General features: G+C 40.7%; 1 protein-coding gene across 1 annotated transcript in view; it reads left to right on the plus strand.

Moving 5' to 3' along the window:
• The window catches only part of LOC131139823 (semaphorin-4B-like), a 97864-nt gene that overhangs the window by 7454 nt on the left and 71875 nt on the right, over positions 1 to 18535 (plus strand). The window lies entirely within an intron of this gene.

Raw genomic sequence — 18535 nt, forward strand, 5'->3', positions numbered from 1 at the left:
AGAGAAAGGCCTGGGGGAGTGTGGGAGGAGTGGAGAGGAAAGATGATGAGGGCTAAAGATGAAGACTCTCCTGGCATAGCAAAAAAAACAAACAGTGCCCACAGTGGAATGAAAGAGTTCAAAGAAAGCAGGTGTAAATCCTACAGGAGAGTAAATAAATACACTAGCTGGACACTTTATTACAGGGGTTTCAAACTCAATTTACTTGAGGGGCCACTGGAGCTCGGGTCTGGGTGAGACTGGGCCGCATCAGGTTTTCAAAAAAAAAAAAAGATGAAAAATAAATAAACAAATCAAGAATAAAGAAAATCAATCACTAATAAATAAATAAATATAATAATAATAATAATAATAATAAAACGGCAAACAATAAAAACTCAAGAAACCACATATAGTTGGTGGGTAGACTTTTGGGTAGATGGGTAGATTTTTTTCAGATTAAAATGAACAAAGCATTATAAGAGCCCTGTAGACATGACAAAACACGACTATAGTCACATTTATACTCTTTTTATTTACAACATATTGCGCAACTGCAGGGTCTTGAGACACATGCTAACTCGCAAACTAGAGAGCTAGCGACCTAAACGGTAGCCTTAAAGTTATTTCCTTTAAACTTAAATAGCCAAAAACTTATCCTCCCTATCCGTGTGGAAGTGGTAACTATTAACAGTTATTTAACCTTTAACATGAATATTAATCAAACGTAATATTTTTTTTCTGGGTACATGATATGCATGGTACATGCGGCACGGGCCGCACTAACATTAAACTTTCATATCAAGGCGGGGGCCTCAAACTAGTGTCCTGCGGGCCACATTTGGCCCGCGGGCTGCGTGTTTGAGACCCCTGCTTTATTACATACAGCGGTGCAGCACAAAAAAGTGATGTAATGGCGTTATCGTCGCATTTGCATGTAATTGTAATGCTGTAGGAGAGAGGAATAACATTATCCGTAAAAAAACGTAAAGCCAAACAAATATGCTTAGAACCACAAATGAACTTTGTTCTGTTGTCTCTATCGTTTCTTGTCATGTCATAACCAAGACGTGGTGGTTAAGTGAAATCAGCCCATGGGTGGACCCTCCAGATCAGTTTCATCACAGACAGCAATAGAAGTAAAGCAGGTCAACGCCTCAAAGAGTCCATTAAAACATCTATCTTCACCGCCTGTAGATATTCTCATTCATTCATTCATGTCTTTGTATTCTCAGGGCATTGAATCGATTGGGCTGGGCTGCTCAGGTTCTTCTAAGACAACGTTAACAGTGATTCAATGCCCTGAGAATCTCTCTTTACTGTATAGCAGACATGCTCATCATATGACGTGTTTGCTAAGTATCCGCGTTAGTGTCACATTCCAAATCTCATAAAAAAAATATTATGAATTGGCATTCCGATCAACTAAACAGCAGCTAAGGTATTTTTCATGGTCACCTCTTTAGATTAGAATTACTAGTCTTGTCTGTTTTATCCAACTATTGCGTTGCTGAGTGTTGTTGTGTTGACACTGCGACTCAGAATGATGTGTGAGCTGGTGACACATAATAATATGACAATATAATATGGTACACTACACTTGAAAATGTGTTATCGTGAAACGCCTACTGCCCATTCTGGTAATTGAGCGAGATTGGTTGGTATCAATACCGATCTCATTCATTCATTTTCTACCGCTTTTTCCTCACGAGGGTCACAGGGGTGCTGGAGCCTATCCCAGCTGTCTTCGGGCGAGAGGCGGGGTACACCCTGGACTGGTCGCCAGCCAATCACAGGGCACATATAGACAAACAACCATTCACACTCACATACATACCTATGGACAATTTGGAGTCGCCAATTAACCTAGCATGTTTTTGGAATGTGGGAGGAAACCCATGTATGCGCGGGGAGAACATGCAAACTCCACACAGAGATGGCCAAGGGTGGAATTGAACCCTGGTCTCCTAGCTGTGAGGTCTGCGCGCTAACCACTCGACCGCCGTGCAGCCCTACCGATCACATATTAACTATAAATGTGTTTATGATTAGTGCTATTAGCAAGGCATAGGTATGCCTCACCCTCTGAAACTTACAGAGGGTGAGACGCCTGTGGGAGTACTTTGTCTGGTGGCGCTCTGCCACGGCTACGTCTGTGAAATACTGTATTTCCTTCCTGGTTGCAGTAGCATGGCTCGAAATGAGAGCACTGTCTGCTCAACGCTGTGTCTTCCACAACAGAGAGAGGCTGCTCATCTAGTCCGATTAATTCGATTATTCCCACAGATACTTGCAAGGGTTGACTATGTTAGCTGCTGTTTGATTGACTACACCGCAAGCCTAGACGACTGACAAAATTGTTTGTTTGTTCTTCAAATGCTGTGTCAATGCTTTTTAACATGGTACCCTGGAGATGTACACAGTATTTTGTGACATGTGATGCAGGATATAAACCTACATCACTCCCACAAATGGCATATACTGTACATTCCACACAGCAGACATGTTTGTTTTGGTTTGTGGCCGCACGCCTGCGCAGTGTGAAGGAAAAGGGAAGAGGGACACTACTGCATTACAGCAGGACACTGCACTGCAAATAATGTTCTCTGCAATCTGCATTAGCATGAGCCATAGGTAATTGCTTTTTTGTGATCAACACTAAAATGCATTGATCGGCATAGGCTGTTCCCATGCTTTTCCACGGAAATGTGTCCGATATTGATCTGCAGTCGATCAGAGAATCCCTACCAATTGGTAATAAAAAAAAGAATGCATTACAGTGACCACAATTATAAATAAGGTGACTGATTACAACAAATCATTAGAACCATTTAAAAAAAAAGTGAAATAATAATACAGTATGTTGTACCACTCAAGGGTTCATAGCATTAATTCTCAAAATCATCAAATTAAATATATATCTAAAGATGTGTTATTTGAACATATGGTACTTAAGAAAACTGCATGTATCAAAGTCCCTCTTTTTTTTTTGCATTGTTCAAATATGTGAAGTCCCATTTGTGCTCAAACACTTGTTGAGTGGATGCAAAAACTAACCAACATCCCACGACAGACTCATTTAAACATGGAGCAGGTGATTTAAAGGGTTAAATAGGGCATCAATATAAAACTAATGGAAGACTGTCTTGTCAATAAAGTTTGTATTGTTGTAAATGTCACATGGGGGTGGAGTAAACAACAGGATAGAGAGAATGTGGAGGAGAAGGAGCCAGAGAGAGAGGGGGGGGCTGCAGAGGACAAAATGGGGGCATAACAGCGGAAGCAGGGAGAGAAAAAAAGAGAACAGATGATTGCACGGAATGAAAGAGGGATTGAAGGAGGGAGGGATGGGAGGAGACAGAGAGGCTGCAGTGGGGGAGGGAAGGATGGAGAGGACGAGAAAGAGGGGAAGAGATTTGGGAAGAAGGGGAAAGAAAAGGGTAAAGCATGATAGAAACGGAGAGGAAGAGAGGAGGTGAAAAAATGGGGAGAGTAGGGAGCAGAAAGAGGGGGAGGGGAGCTCGAGAGAGAGAGAGAGAGAAAAAACAGAAAGAGGAATGAGGGAGGGAAAAAAACGGTAGAGCAAGCAAGGGAGGGATAAAGAGAGCACAAAGCCAAGCCTGATAAAAACATGGCGGCATTGAGGGGAAAGGAACCAAGTCTAAAGAACATTATTGCTGCTCTTTTCTTCACACAAATAACATGGAGTGTCACCTGTCATCACTAGCTTGAATAAGCAGGTACATTATGATGCGTTCGAAGACCTGCACACTCTAATGAAGAACAACAAAAGACAGGAATATTCAGTTTCGGGATCAATTGACATCAACATGCTTCATTCCATTGCATGGTACTACTGTAGATTTCTACAGGCAAAATTGGGTACTATTTCTCCTACGAGGCTAGAAATTCCACAGTCTCTGCTTTGCTGCAGCGCCCTGTTGTCTTGTTGCCCTCAGTCTCCCCTTGGATAAAATGTATCTCCTTCCAGAAGTAAACAGGAAACTCTCATTCATTGTTTGCTAGCATGTCTGGTTCTGACTAGTGCATTCAATGTAGCTTGGTTTTTGCAGTTTCTGGCGGAACTACTGTAAAGCAATGTTGAGTTGGGACTGTAACACTCCAGAAAGTGTGCTAAAGTATTACTGCTTTGAACAGTATCTACTATTTTACTACTACTACTACTACTATAATTTTGCTAGGTTAATTGGTGACTCCAAATTCTCCATAGGTATGAATGTGAGTGTGAATGGTTGTTTGTCTATATGTGCCCTGTGATTGGCTGGCCAACAGTCCAGGGTGTACCCCGCCTCTCACCCGAAGACAGCTGGGATAGGCTCCAGCACCCCCGCGACCCTCGTGAGGAAAAGCGGTAGAAAATGAATGAATGAATGTTCACTCCAGTCATTTATGTGGTAGTAAAGCTAAACTAAATCAACAGCTAACATAATAAAGGAGTAAAACACACAGGTTTTGGCAGTATTCATCTGGATATTTTATGCATTAAACCATAAATAATTACAATTAGCTTCAACCAAATGTGAGTAGCGGTTGAACAAGTGCTAATCCACACAATAAAACAAAATGTCCACAGCCCGAGCGAGTGTTACCACTGATGCCTGAGCAGATGACAAAAACAGACAGAGTGAGCGAGGAGGGAGTGTTGGTGCTGACAACCGTGCTAACACACTCGCATGAGCTAAAATTATATTGAAGAGGGCGAAAATTGGGCCAAATGAGCAGAGAGGCTAGAGAAGCCTGAATGAGGTTTGTGGCCGATTACTGTCTAAAAGCTTCGTTATGGTCCAGTGTCACGGTGCCGGCTGTACTAACATTATGTCAACTGTGACACGGTCCGCAGAGTTGTGATTGGTCGGCTGTATTTTAGTCCATCATTTTCTAATCCGCTAAAACAAGAGTCCTCTGACTTGACTCGTTCAGGGGTCGCGCAGCCCACACCTTTGCCAAAGTTAGTTTATCCTCAAAATAATTAACAGAATGCAGTAATGTACAATAACAACCGGAGCACATTCAACACCCCTAATGTCATGTTAACCTACCTGTGGTTAACTGGTAAACATGACAGATAAAAATTTATCAGGTTGGTCGGTATCTTATTAGCTGACTGTTTAGCTTGAGGCGGCACGGCGCTCGAGTGGTTAGCGCGCAGACCTCACAGCTAGGAGACCAGGGTTCGATTCCACCCTCAGCCATCTCTGTGTGGAGTTTGCATGCGTGGGTTTTCTCCGGGTACTCCGGTTTCCTCCCACATTCCAAAAAAACATGCTAGGTTAATTGGCGACTCCAAATTGTCCATAGGTATGAATGTGAGTGTGAATGGTTGTTTGTCTATATGTGCCCTGTGATTGGCTGGCGACCAGTCCAGGGTGTGGCTCCAGCACCCCCCGCGACCCTTGTGAGGATAAGCGGTAGAAAATGAATGACTGAATAAATGCTATGGTTAATATGTTAAAAGTGAGACATCTCCAAAAAGAACCGATTCAATGTTGCTTCGGAGCTAAGCTTGTAGTCTAGTTTGTTTTGAAGTTTCAATCTTAATTAACTTTGTCGTTCGACAAAAGTTTAAAAAAAAAATTACTCAATATCGGTGAGTATGTAACCGATATTAACATTTTTGCTGCGCGGAGATTATTCCCTTCCCGAGTGTCTCTGTGCTGCTCCTTGTCCGAGTACCTGGCCCCGCCCCCCTCACACACAGACACAGCAGCGAGGTGCCACTGCCTGCCTCACTCACTCAACTACAGTAGGGCAGACGACTGGAAAAGCGGGAAAAAAGGAACTGCATTTTTTTTTCACCAAGATAAGCTGTGACTTTGTGAAACAATATAGCACTACACTTTAGTGCCAAGCTGTCTGGGCCCGTTAAGGAGAACATCCTACATTATTTCACACAGGTTTTAGAGACTTTTAACGTTGTGTGAGTAGCATCTCTATAAGATAAACAACGATAGTGTAGATGCAACTGTTAATCCGCATGTCCACTATTATCTAAGAACATTACATACTTGCAGAGTCCCAATTCACTTCATACTTCCATGCAGGCTTTCCAGGGGCTCATACATTCACAATTTATTGTCTATATTCAAATCATTTAGAAAAATTCCAAGTAATGTATTTTGCTGTAATTTAATATATTGCATGTTTTTAAAGCTATGTTGTTACATAAAATGTAGTTAGTCCCTTGCATTAAGTTTTTTTTTTCTTTATTTCACTCTTTAGAATGCAAATGCTAAACTTTAACAGCTAATAAATATGACTATTTGATATTAGTTATCTTATTATATAAGATGTTCCTGTGAATAAGCCTTTTATAAACACATTATGTTATAGTTTAAAAACAGCTCACATCAGTTTCAGCCCAATGCAACCTCTTGTTTTTATTTTAAAATGGTCAACTGGAGTGTCAAATTATACGTTAATTACCGAAATGCACTAAATGTATATATTTTCATTTCACAGAAGAGTAAGGTGTGGAGCCACTTCACAAAAGACTCAACAGGCGTTGCGTTAGATGCAACATCTGCATCCCGAGCTCCAGCACCATCAAAACAAAGAACACTATAAATTTAAGATTTGTTCAAATTTATTCAACTTCCTTATTTTCATTTAGTAGTCTTCCACTTCTTTGTGTTGAATCATATTTTGGGCATAATAATTTATGTTCATGTACAGTATACTGTGTATATTAATGCTCTTATTTCATATATTTGTCAATATATCGGATATTGCCTTTTTTCAGCCCCCAGTATCGGGATCGGCATGAGCCCCAAAAAATCCCATATCTGGTAGGCTCTATTAATAACTGCAATGGTCAAATGAGCTAAACTACAAGTACTTTATTTTAAATTGAACTACTAGGCTGAAGATGACTGATTCTGTATTCACGCTGCAGCCTTTATGGCATTTAAACTGGTTCCACCGTACATACAAAATAGTAGGCGGTGTTTAAATGGCTGGGACCCAGAGGCCGCGCTTTCTGCTTCCAGAATCATCAGCCTCTTTTCTTTCTTTTTTTTTTTTTTTTAACCCTGCCTGCAGCAGAGCAGAGCCGAAGCACTGCAATGTGCTGACACCATCATCAGCTATTTTAAACCTCTTAGCATAGCTACATTCACATGTGCTGATAAGAAATATCCATAAACATAGAATTCTCCCTCACTCATTTGCTTGTTTGCATATTTCTTCATTTGAATGCCTTGGCACGGTTGGTGACTGCTGACAATATGGGCCTCTATTATTACCATCAAGTTGCTTCCTGATTGAGCTCACAGAGATCACACCATTTCACAGACGGTACGGCATTTATCCGCCTGTGCCTTTTACACAGAACACAGCAAAAATTGTCAAGACACAGACACAGCAACCCACAGTAATATAACAACGTATTTTGTAAATACTTCTCCTTAGCCCTGGAAGAGGCACAACATGATCAAATACCTACAAATAAATGGTGGTAAACTAGAAAACATGGATGCCACTTTTGGACCTTGTTCATGTTTCAAGGACTGCTACACAAAATGTAAACATGCCTCAAGGCTTATACATTAAATGTGTTGACTGTGCCATGAAAAAGGAGCATGTGTTTTTCTGCTGCACCGTACCTAATGAGCACAGCACAATTAGCTTTCCACGGCTGCAGTTCCAAGTGTGCTTTTTTTTCTTAATTAGTCGAGCAGTTTCATCATTGTAACATTTGAGCACACAGCTAAAAAATGACCAAAACAAACCCACATGCTAATGTTAGCTCCGGGACACTGCCTATTAGACTCCACAGTCTCAACTCTGCTGCACTTTGCCCTCGAGTCTCCTCCATTGGCGCTGTTGTTAGCATGTATCTGACTGCTGTGTTCAATGCTGAATGGATTTCACAGCATCTCACAGTACAAATATGAAATACTCATAATTATTGGTCTCCAATGTTACTTTTAATACTTCTCCAGGCCCCAAAACGGTACAAATATGTTCCCAAGCTGTCAAAGTCAATTGTCAAGTACACAAAATTTGATGGTGCCACCTTAGTCACAAATATAATGTGATTATATAATGAAAAATATACAGCAAAAACAACTCCAAGAAGAACTGACGGTGAGACACGAAAACCTGGGCCGGCCTATGTGTCTAGCATCCCCGTGTAGGGATGGGCAGTGCTGGGCTAGTGTGGCCTGCTCGCCCCGGGTTGAGCTCCAGCATGCGGCTGGCTTGTCGTCCACCCGCCCCCCACCTCTATCGACGCCATCGGTTTATGGCATGACCGAACGTAAAAAAAAACAAACAAACCAAGCGACATTTTGGCAATAGTTGGTAACCTGCATGGCAAAATAAACGAAAAAACTGCAGAAGAAGAGGATGATGTGGTGGTCTGCCCCCCGGGGGTGGAATGGAACCAAGTTACTGATGAAACAAACACTTGTAACCTAGCATAAAGACGAGCCCTAAAGACAGACAGACAGACACGTAAACATGGCTGCTCACCTGATTCCAAAACGGGTTTATGGTGGCGACGAGACGGAGAAAGGAGAAACAGTTGGAAACGACGGCGGCCGTTGTGTGAAGGCAGGAGGGAGGGAGGAAGTGAGGGAGGGAAGAAAGGAAGAGAGGATCTGACGTGAATGAATAAACAAGCGAGCTCCTCCTCAAAACACCCTTAAGTGAGCATGCAAGCCGCCATATTTCTTCTGCATTAACATAACACATTTATTATTAGTCATTTCTCAACAATCATGACTGCAACATAACACAGTCTTACTCTAGCTTCATTTTTCATGTTAAATAGACATTACATTGGGGATGTTTACCATTTGACGTCACATGCGCCAATAGGTGGCGCCATTTTGTTCTTGTGGCCTTAGAGTGACTATATTTGCATACATTAACATGTAAAGTAACGTATAATTACACTGTAATAATCTACCAAAAGCCACTTGTATTCATTAATAAGGTCACTGCATCATTTGTTTGTTTGTTGTTGTTGTTGTTGGCACTTTAGAGTTTCAAAAAGGCTTATCTAAAAGTTTATTAATATATTTTTTAAATTGTGCTACATACCTACTGTACACAGCTATCAGGTATCTACTCAGCTAACAAGCTAACTAAATAGCATACTAGCTTGCTATATACAGTCGTTTGTTGTACTTCTAAAACCCCATCCCCAGTAGTTTGCAATATTTTGCAGTTACAGTACAATAATAATAAAAATAATAGTAAAATAGCAGCAACTTCGATTTTTAACCTACCTATCAAGACAGTATTTATATAAGCTAACTTACTCGTAGTTAGCACTTCCTTTTGTTAAACAATATAGAGACATTTCATGAAGCTGTGGCTTAAAATCATATCAAATATCATAGCATATCTTCTTGTGCCCCTAACTACAACAATCACACTAAAAATTCTTTGCATTTCACGAATATTTATAATAATAATCATTGCAGTAACTATGTGTGGGCAATGCATGTAGTCAATTGGCCAAAGCTGACACCAGAGGTCGCTAAAGCTCCATATTTAAAGTGTATTGTCACTGTTGAGTGTGATTGGCATGTCTGTCTCTGTATTATAATGCAGTACTTCGACATTACTTTGATTTACTTTCACCAAACAACTGCATAATTCTGACGTTTGACGTTATGACGTTTCAATGTCTTTGAAACACGTCAAAAATGCCAAAACAACACATTACATATGTCATACTAAGTTGAATAGACCCCACCTTCCTTTGAGCTTTTGTACTTTTTCACAAAACCAAAGTCTCTCTTTTATAAATGTATAGCTCAACTGCCCACTAGTCCACTATCCTATTAGGTTGTGCATCCATCTATCCATCCAAGCAATAAGTGCCTATACATCCAGACGAAAGCACTCTGCAGTTAACGTCTGGTTCTGAGAAGGATGAGAAAGATGTTGCATAACAGTAAATGAGAAACAGACATAGTGTGAGGGGAAGGAGGGAGGATTAACAGCAGCAGCGGGCCCCTCTGCTTGCACAAACCTGTTGTGTCATCGAGTATTTTTTTTCTATAAAAAGGAAGAAAAAGCACACATTGCAGATGGTATGTGCACGTGCACGCCATGCATACTTCTAATAATACCTTGTACTATGAAGATTTGCATTCATATGCTTATCATGCTCGACTAGTTCCATAGCAAGTAAGGCTAAAGCTATCAACTGTTTTGCCTGATATTTGGTTTTTGGCAGCCATATTTTTGCTTTTTGCTTGCTTGCTTTTTTTTATATTCATGCCAATGTTTTACCACATTAAAAAGTTAGTTTGCTATGCGAGTAAAAATCATCTGTATATTCTGTATGTTCTAATGTTTAGAGCTGGATGGCGTGTGTTGTGAATGAATGAAGTCCCGTAGCGTTCACTGTGGGAACAGAACTGGAGGAGTCAGCTGGAGAATGAGCTCTTAACAGTTAGTTGGTATAGCTAGCGAGGGTCTATGATGGCTACAGGAAACCCCAAATGTTGCTTGAAAAATACTTAGAATGTATTGACTGTTTTGACGACCACGTTATTGCTATTTTTATAAATTTTAACAGCTAGTTCATTCTATGATGAATATTTGCTCTCACAGACTCGTATCTGACTATAGCTAAATGTCAAGTATATCTAGCAACTTTAGCTAGCAACTAATGGATGTTAGACATGAAATAATTCTGTTATTTTTTTATTTTTATGTGCCTATAATTGCTAATTTACTACCATCCAGCAGTACATACAGCTAACTACTGTAATTGCATGGTTACTAGCTATTGTATTTACTGAGCTAATTAGCTATTAGATCGATAGATAGATACTGCAGATAGATTTTTAGAATTCATTTCAAATAAATTGCTTATATCTAAACATTATCTTTCGTTTTTAGTCATTGTTTATCAGCCTGGCAGCCGACCTCAAGTGGCTTAGCAATCACAGTTTGGTATAATTACCCCCACAAATGAGCAACAACATAATAGTGGGAGGAACATGCTCAGATTTGTAGCAGCACATGATTTAACGCTGTCGTTTTTTTTTTTTTTTTCCCCCTCGGTGTGTTTTGGTTGGGTGTAACAGTATGAGCTCACCCAAAAGCTCTTGACAGCTTTTCAGTGCTTTTGCAGAGATGAACACGAAGGGCGTGTTGGGGCAGCTCAAGTTCATGTTCAAATTCAAAACACATCCCCAGAGAATGCAGCAGAGATTGCATAAAAACACTTCTTCCAAGAAAAATCAGAGGTTCTTTTTTTGGCACGTGTGTGTGTGTGTGTGTGTCTTGTGTCCAGCTGGCCGGAAATTCAGTTTCATATGTTCAAATTGGTTGAGTGTGCTTACATCATAGCTAATGCAGTGTTGTAGGATGGGGTTGAAAACATTGAAAACGTGCTTCTATTGAAAATTCAGGCACACAACAAAGGAGTAGAATGTTGGCTGTATTGGAGTCCCATCACACTGGATTATATATTTTCGAGGCCCGGACTTTTTACAGTCGTGTACCCCTTCAGACTTTTGACCTGAAGCTACAGTATGTAGCAAAATAGTAGTCCTTATTTATTTATAAATGACATATTTGTGTAATTAGATAATCAAAAAACAGTTTATGACCATCTAAATATGCTTGTTAACATTATAAGACATGTAATAACACCTCTCTAGTCACCGTTACACTCGTATTATCCAACACAGTAAACATACTAATAACAGAAAATAAGCCTTTTAAGGGATAAAGACTTGTGCTTGTGTGTGCTGCTGTAAATGTATTCCCTAGTGGAGTTGGGTGAAGGGCAGACAGGAAGTGACGTTGGGGGTTCAGAGTTGAGTTTCAGCCTGGTACGGCCTGTTGTTGTAGCGATCAAGACTGGTGCTTGTGTGTCTCAGCTAACATTACAGTAACATTTCTTTCACAGAGTGACCAGTGTAGAGTACTACATATCATCATAGCATCTTTGAATTCCTCTTCTGAATGCCTTATGTGTGTATTTGAGTTCATTTATCCATTATTATGCTTGAAAATATTTCATTTGGGCAAAAAATATGTAACATTCAATCACAGCATTCATTCATTCATTTTCTACCGCTTTTTCCTCACGAGGGTCGCGGGGGGGGGGGGCTGGAGCCTATCCCAGCTGTCTTAAAATCAAATAAAAAATCAAATGCCCCTAATCCAAACCCACCCCCAATGTCACTCATCCTCACTCAGCTCCCCAAGGCAACACATTTATAGCAATACCACGAGCTGGAGTGTAAAGGTGACTATAGGGGTGTTATTTCATGTCTACGGGGCTCTAATGAAGTTCATTCATTCATTTTCTACCGCTTATCCTCACGAGGATCGCGGGGGTGCTGGAGCCTATCCCAGCTGTCTTTGGGCAAGAAGCCGGGTACACCCTGGACTGGTCGCCAGCCAATCACAGGGCACATATAGACAAACAACCATTCACACTCACATTCATACCTATGGACAATTTGGAGTCGCCAATTAACCTAGCATGTTTTTGGAATGTGGGAGGAAACCGGAGTACCCGGAGAAAACCCACCCAGAACATGCAAACTCTACACAGAGATGGCTGAGGGTGGAATTGAACCCTGGTCTGTTAGCTGTGAGGTCTGCACGCTAACCACTAAACCGCCGTGCAGACCTATTAATTGATATAATAATAATAAAAACATGATCTGTGGAGTCACAGAATTTATAGCGAGGGATTATGTTTATGTTTGAATTATGTTTCTTGTCTTTTTTTCCTGTTTTGTTAAGATAATTCAACTTTCTGCTTTCTGTTTCTTACCTCCATCTAGGAGCAGTATGACTTAGGCTATGGAAGAATCCATTAATATTTAGAAAGTAGCTTGTGATCTCTCCTCCTGCCAGTTATTACTGATAACCTTGTATGTAAAGGACACCAAATAATCCAGAAATCCGCATCATAGACCTGCGATGACAGCTACCACTTTGCCCAATAGAAATAAACACAAGTTAAGCCACAAAGTTAGCAATGTATACTTTATGAATCCTGCCTGAGTGCAGACCGAGTGCCATCAATGCAGCATCTACTTAGATCTCTTCTTTTCTAGTGTGTAATAATGAAATGCAAAATACACGGCAGCCAATAGACTTCATGCTGGTGCGGTTTCAGGATTCTGGCAGGGTCATACGAACTATGCCAGCAGTGTGAATACCACAGCGGGGTCACAGCGTCTCAGCAAGCCCGCACTGGCGCGTTCTCACCTCCTCATAGGAAGAGAGCGATAATTAAAGAGCAGGGCATCCCTCTGCTGCTGTCTAGCAGACCAAAGCGGTGTTTATATTTGAGGATACACGACTCCTCCTGTTTGCTTTAGTCAGGGTTTTCTGTGTTTAAATCTGGCCGTGCAGACAGACTGTCCTGGAGAAAAGACGTCTTTATGAGGGGGCATCGTGGTGGTCTGAGGACTTGTGTTTCCTGGACCGCACTTCAAGCATAACCCAGGATTTAAAAGGAGTGTACATTAATTAGTCTAGATGGCGTATGTTATTCATTTACAAGGATCATCATACAATATAAGACGGTGAAATGGAAATGGCACTAACCAGTCACGTTCCCATGGCAACGTGTGATTGTTCCAGTGCCATTTCCAGTGCAGTTTTTTTTTCCCTTCCTGAAGGTTGTGACTGCCTCCTTCAACCTGTCTTGAATTTGTGATTCTATTTATTCTAACGACTTTGCTGTCTAAGGAAGACAAACATACTATTTGAGCACATAGTAGTCAACATTTAAATACATATTTACAAACTTTTACTTAATTTATTCAGTATATGGAACAATGTTTTATGTAGCATTTATGTCTAATAGAATCCCTGCGGATGGCCCGAATGGAGTTGAAGTAAAGATGTCTTACAGGCATGGAGACAGTCTCATCTTGAGAGGTCAAAGGGCAGTCAGTGTGGGAATAGTTATAGCCGCCGGTCAGCAGAGAGCAACAGCAGTTACTTGTGGTTTATTTTTAAAAACTGGGATTGATTTTTATGGTAATGGTAATGGTTTTATTTCATTTGAACCTGCATCAGATTACAATTGAATGCATCCCATAATCAGTTCACAGTTCCACATGTCCAAAAGGAGTAGGAAGAAGCAAAGCTTATTAAATCCTACCCCTCCATCTAGTATTTTTACAATCAATAACTGTTACATTTGTTCACTTCCTGCTTTCCTAATATAGTTTAAGTTGTTTTTTGAAATTTTTACATTTAATTTTTACTACTATATTTATTTTTATTTGTACTCAGATTTCCTCCCACATTCCAAAAACATGCTTTGTTAATTGGTAATGGTAATGGTTTTATTTCATTTGAACATGCATCAGATTACAATTGAATGCATCACATAATCAGTTCACAGTTCCACATGTCCAAAAGGAGTAGGAAGAAGCAAAGCTTATTAAATCCTACCCCTCCATCTGGTACTTTTACGATCAGTAACTGTTACATTTGTTCACTTCCTGCTTTCCTAATATAGTTTAAGTTGTTTTTTAAATTTTTGTTTTTTTTCTGTTATTGGTTTTTGTTTTATTTTTGTTTTATTTTTACATTTGATTTTTATTACTATTTTTATTTTTATTTATTTTTATTTGTACTCAGGTTTCCTCCCACATTCCAAAAACGTGCTTTGTTAATTGGTAATGGTAATGGTTTTATTTCATTTGAACATGCATCAGATTACAATTGAATGCATCACATAATCAGTTCACAGTTCCACATGTCCAAAAGGAGTAGGAAGAAACAAAGTTTATTAAATCCTACCCCTCCATCTGGTACTTTTACAATCAGTAGCTGTTACATTTGTTCACTTCCTGCTTTCCATAGTACAGTTCAAGGGTTTTTTTTTTTTAATAATGCGCCTCTTACCGAAGTACGAGGTGATATGACCATCCAATGACATAATGGGTACCATAGTAAGTGTCAATATAGTGATATATATAGCACATCATGACTGGTTCAAGACTCTTCATCCTTGTATTTAGCAAACATCAACTGCTTTGTACTTTATAAACATGTTCCGTAATGTGACTCGGAAGGGGAAGTGCATCAGAGTGGCTAAAAAGGAACATTCCCATAGATAGATAGCTGCCGTGCTTACATCAGCACAGCGCTCACTTAGTCCAGGTCAGGAAAAAGCGCGACACTGGCCTCTGATGCATGTGTCACTGATCCATGTTCTAAAGTGTCCATTAGATGCCAGCAGTCAAAGGTTATCCAATATCCGCATGGATGATCAGTCAGCACATCCTGTCTTGGCACGGAAAAAAGAATTGTATTCATGAAAGAGAAGCAGGATATCCCCATGCTCTAATTAGGCTTAATTGTCAGTGGGCTTGTTACTCATGTGGCTTACGTTCAAAGGCTTTTCTTCACTTCAATGTGATGCGGAATTTGATTGTCACATTTTTGAGGTCACTAAAGTTTTTTGGGGTTGATTTTTAATGGCGAATATGGTGTGATGTCACACTGCATAATGACTGCGGCGCTTGTAATTTCTACTTTATGATAAGTGAATTGTTTTTAATGGCTTACTAAAATGTGGCTCGTTTAATTGTATTTCTTTAATTCAACAAACTACTTGATTGTCATGCTCTATCTCTCTTATGTACGGTATTCCGTACAGTATAGTCGTGAGGAATTTATTGTTCAATGTTTATTTTTTTTATAGCATGGGGGGGGGGGGGGGATTCAAAGGTAACACGTTTGTCCACATGTTGCCATGGCATTCCTTGCATGAGAACTACTGATTTTATTCCAGTTGAACAGCCCCGCCCCCTTTGCTGCCATTCTGAGTGGCCCAGAAATAAAAAAGCTTTAATGCGGAGGCTGTAATTCCATGTTGTCAGCGCCTATTGTGCTGCACAGGCCATGGATCGTCTTGTGTTGTTTGGATGCCTCTACGGGTTCTATTATGTTGTTGCTAGAATGCATTTGCTTACATGCCCATTAGCATCCACTTCAGTGTTGGAATGCTGGATGAACATCCCAATAAATGTTGTTGTGTGTTCATCCGTCCATTACACATGCTCAGATCTTCAAAAACATAGTCAATGTCAGGCAAATATTTACATATATTAGCATGTTTTCTAAAAACAAGACTTTATATTGTTATAATTTGCATTACTATCATTGTGTATATACTAATCATTAATTTTCTATTGCTTATCCTCATGAGGGTCGCGTGGGTGCTGGAGCCTATCCCAGCTGTCTTCGGACGAGAGGCGTGGTACACCCTGGACTGGTCTAAACCAAAAAGCACGCTAACCAAGGTGGATGCTAACCAAGGTGGATGCTAACCAAGGTGGATGCTAACCAAGGTTCCCCTGTGTTTGTATTTTGGTTCATGAAACAATTTTTTAAATGCTTGAAAATGCCTAATTTAGGCATTTTTTTTAGCCCTTTTCAATCATACACGAGCAAAAGAGAATTCAACCACTGTACAATAAAACAAAAATAAAGTAAAATTTTAGCCTATCCCAGCTGTCTTCGGGGGAGAGCTGAGGTACACCCTGGACTGGTTGCCAGCCAATCACAGGGCACATATAGACAAACAACCATTCACACTCACATTCATACTCCATGCAAACTCCACACAGAAATGGCCGAGGGTGGAATCGAACTCGGGTCTCCTAGCTGAGTGGCCTGCGCGCTAACCATTTGTGTATATAATCATTTTTAATAAAACTAAATCAACACTGAAACTATGTAAAATCAATGATGAATTGTTGTCAGATCAATGAATCAATATCAGATTTCAATGCTGATTGCAGGTTATTGATTGAAGTTGTTGTTGCTAAGGGTGGTTCAACCTGTAATTATACATACAAAAATACAACAAATACAAAACACCACTGTATAGACACAATATATTTAGTGTAAAGCCTTACTTTTAAAATTATTCACCCTCCTCAGCCTACACCTCCCTGGAGGGGGTAGGACTAACTGCCCGTGACCTGAATGTAAAGTGTCACTAATGATGCCACGCGCTTCTTTGTGCGCCTCACTATGGCGGATGCCTGTAGATGTTTCAATACTCATAGTATGCTTCAGCATAGTATTTTATCCAGCAAGTCTTCACGCCTCTGGCGTAAATCCACAATATTATGCACACAGCCTGCAGCCGACTCCCATTTAGCCTGAAGCACACTGACCTCATCAACATGAGACACGGCTGACATCATGGACAGTTGATCCAGAGTATTAATACTCCACTTTTTTGTCACCCTTAATCCCTCATGTTTGGCGGGGCACATGTAGTATATCAACAGGATGTCATATCGGCTATTTTTCTATATACTATTAGTATCATTTTCATTAAGAAATGGTCAGTAAACGATATCCATACATACATTTTTTATACTGCTTGTCCTCACAAGGGTCGCTGGGGTATGCTGGAGCCTATCCCAGCTGACGTCTGGAGGCGAGAGGCGGGGTACACCCTGGACTGGTCGCCAGCCAATGGCAGCAGTAAACGCTAATGTCAACAAATACTGAAGCGATCCACTCCCAATATAGTTCATTATTCTTGTAATCCTGGGCTGCACGGTGTCGAGTGGTTAGCACGCAGACCTCACAGCGAAGAGACCAGGGTTCAATTCCACCCTCGGCCATCTCTGTGTAGAGTTTGCATGTTCTCCCCGTGCATGCGTGGGTTTTTTCCGGGTACTCCGGTTTCCTCCCACATTCCAAAAACATGCTAGGTTAATTGGCGACTCCAAATTGTCCATTGGTATGAATGTGAGTGTGAATGGTAGGAGACCCGAGTTCAATTCCGCTGTGCAGCTCTACTCATGAAGTGAAATAAGAGTAGGGCTGCATGGCGGACGAGTGGTTAGCGCGCAGCCCTCACAGCTAGGAGACCCGGGTTCAATTCCGCCGTGCAGCCCTACTCATGAAGTGAAGTAAGAGTAGGGCTGCATGGTGTCGAGTGGTTAGCGCGCAGACATCACAGCTAGGGGACCCGGGTTCAATTCCACCCTTGGCCATCTCTGTGTGGAGTTTGCATATTCTCCCCGTGCATGCGTGGGTTTTCTCCGGGTACTCCGGTTTCCTCCCACATTCCAAAAACATGCTAGGTTAATTGGCGACTCCAAATTGTCCATCGGTATGAATGTGAGTGTGAATGGTTGTTTGCCTTTTTGGCTGGATGGTTATTCTTGTGCTCTATTCCTGAAACCTTTCTAACTTTGTGGCGTATTTTTATAGGCTGTATTTATTTATACTACGCAAGGTGGCAATTATCATTAATATAGTCATTCTATGACACATCTTGTGTGTGCCCTAACACAAAAAACATTCAGAGCTTCCCTGCTGCAGTGCGGTGAATGAATGTCTTGGCAGGTCTTATTGACTCTCGGGAGTTTAACGCCTTTAGCATTTAACTAGGCCCAACGTGGTCCAGCTGACATTTGCATTTGACCCACACAGATTCAATACAAGCAGCAACACAAGAGGGAATACTGTAGTATCTTCATGCATTGGACTGGAATACGGTACACCAAAGGGATACAAAGTCAGACATGCTGATTATGGATTCAGCTTTTTC

This window comes from Doryrhamphus excisus, chromosome 12 (genome assembly GCF_030265055.1).
Source record: "Doryrhamphus excisus isolate RoL2022-K1 chromosome 12, RoL_Dexc_1.0, whole genome shotgun sequence".
NCBI lineage: Eukaryota > Metazoa > Chordata > Actinopteri > Syngnathiformes > Syngnathidae > Doryrhamphus > Doryrhamphus excisus.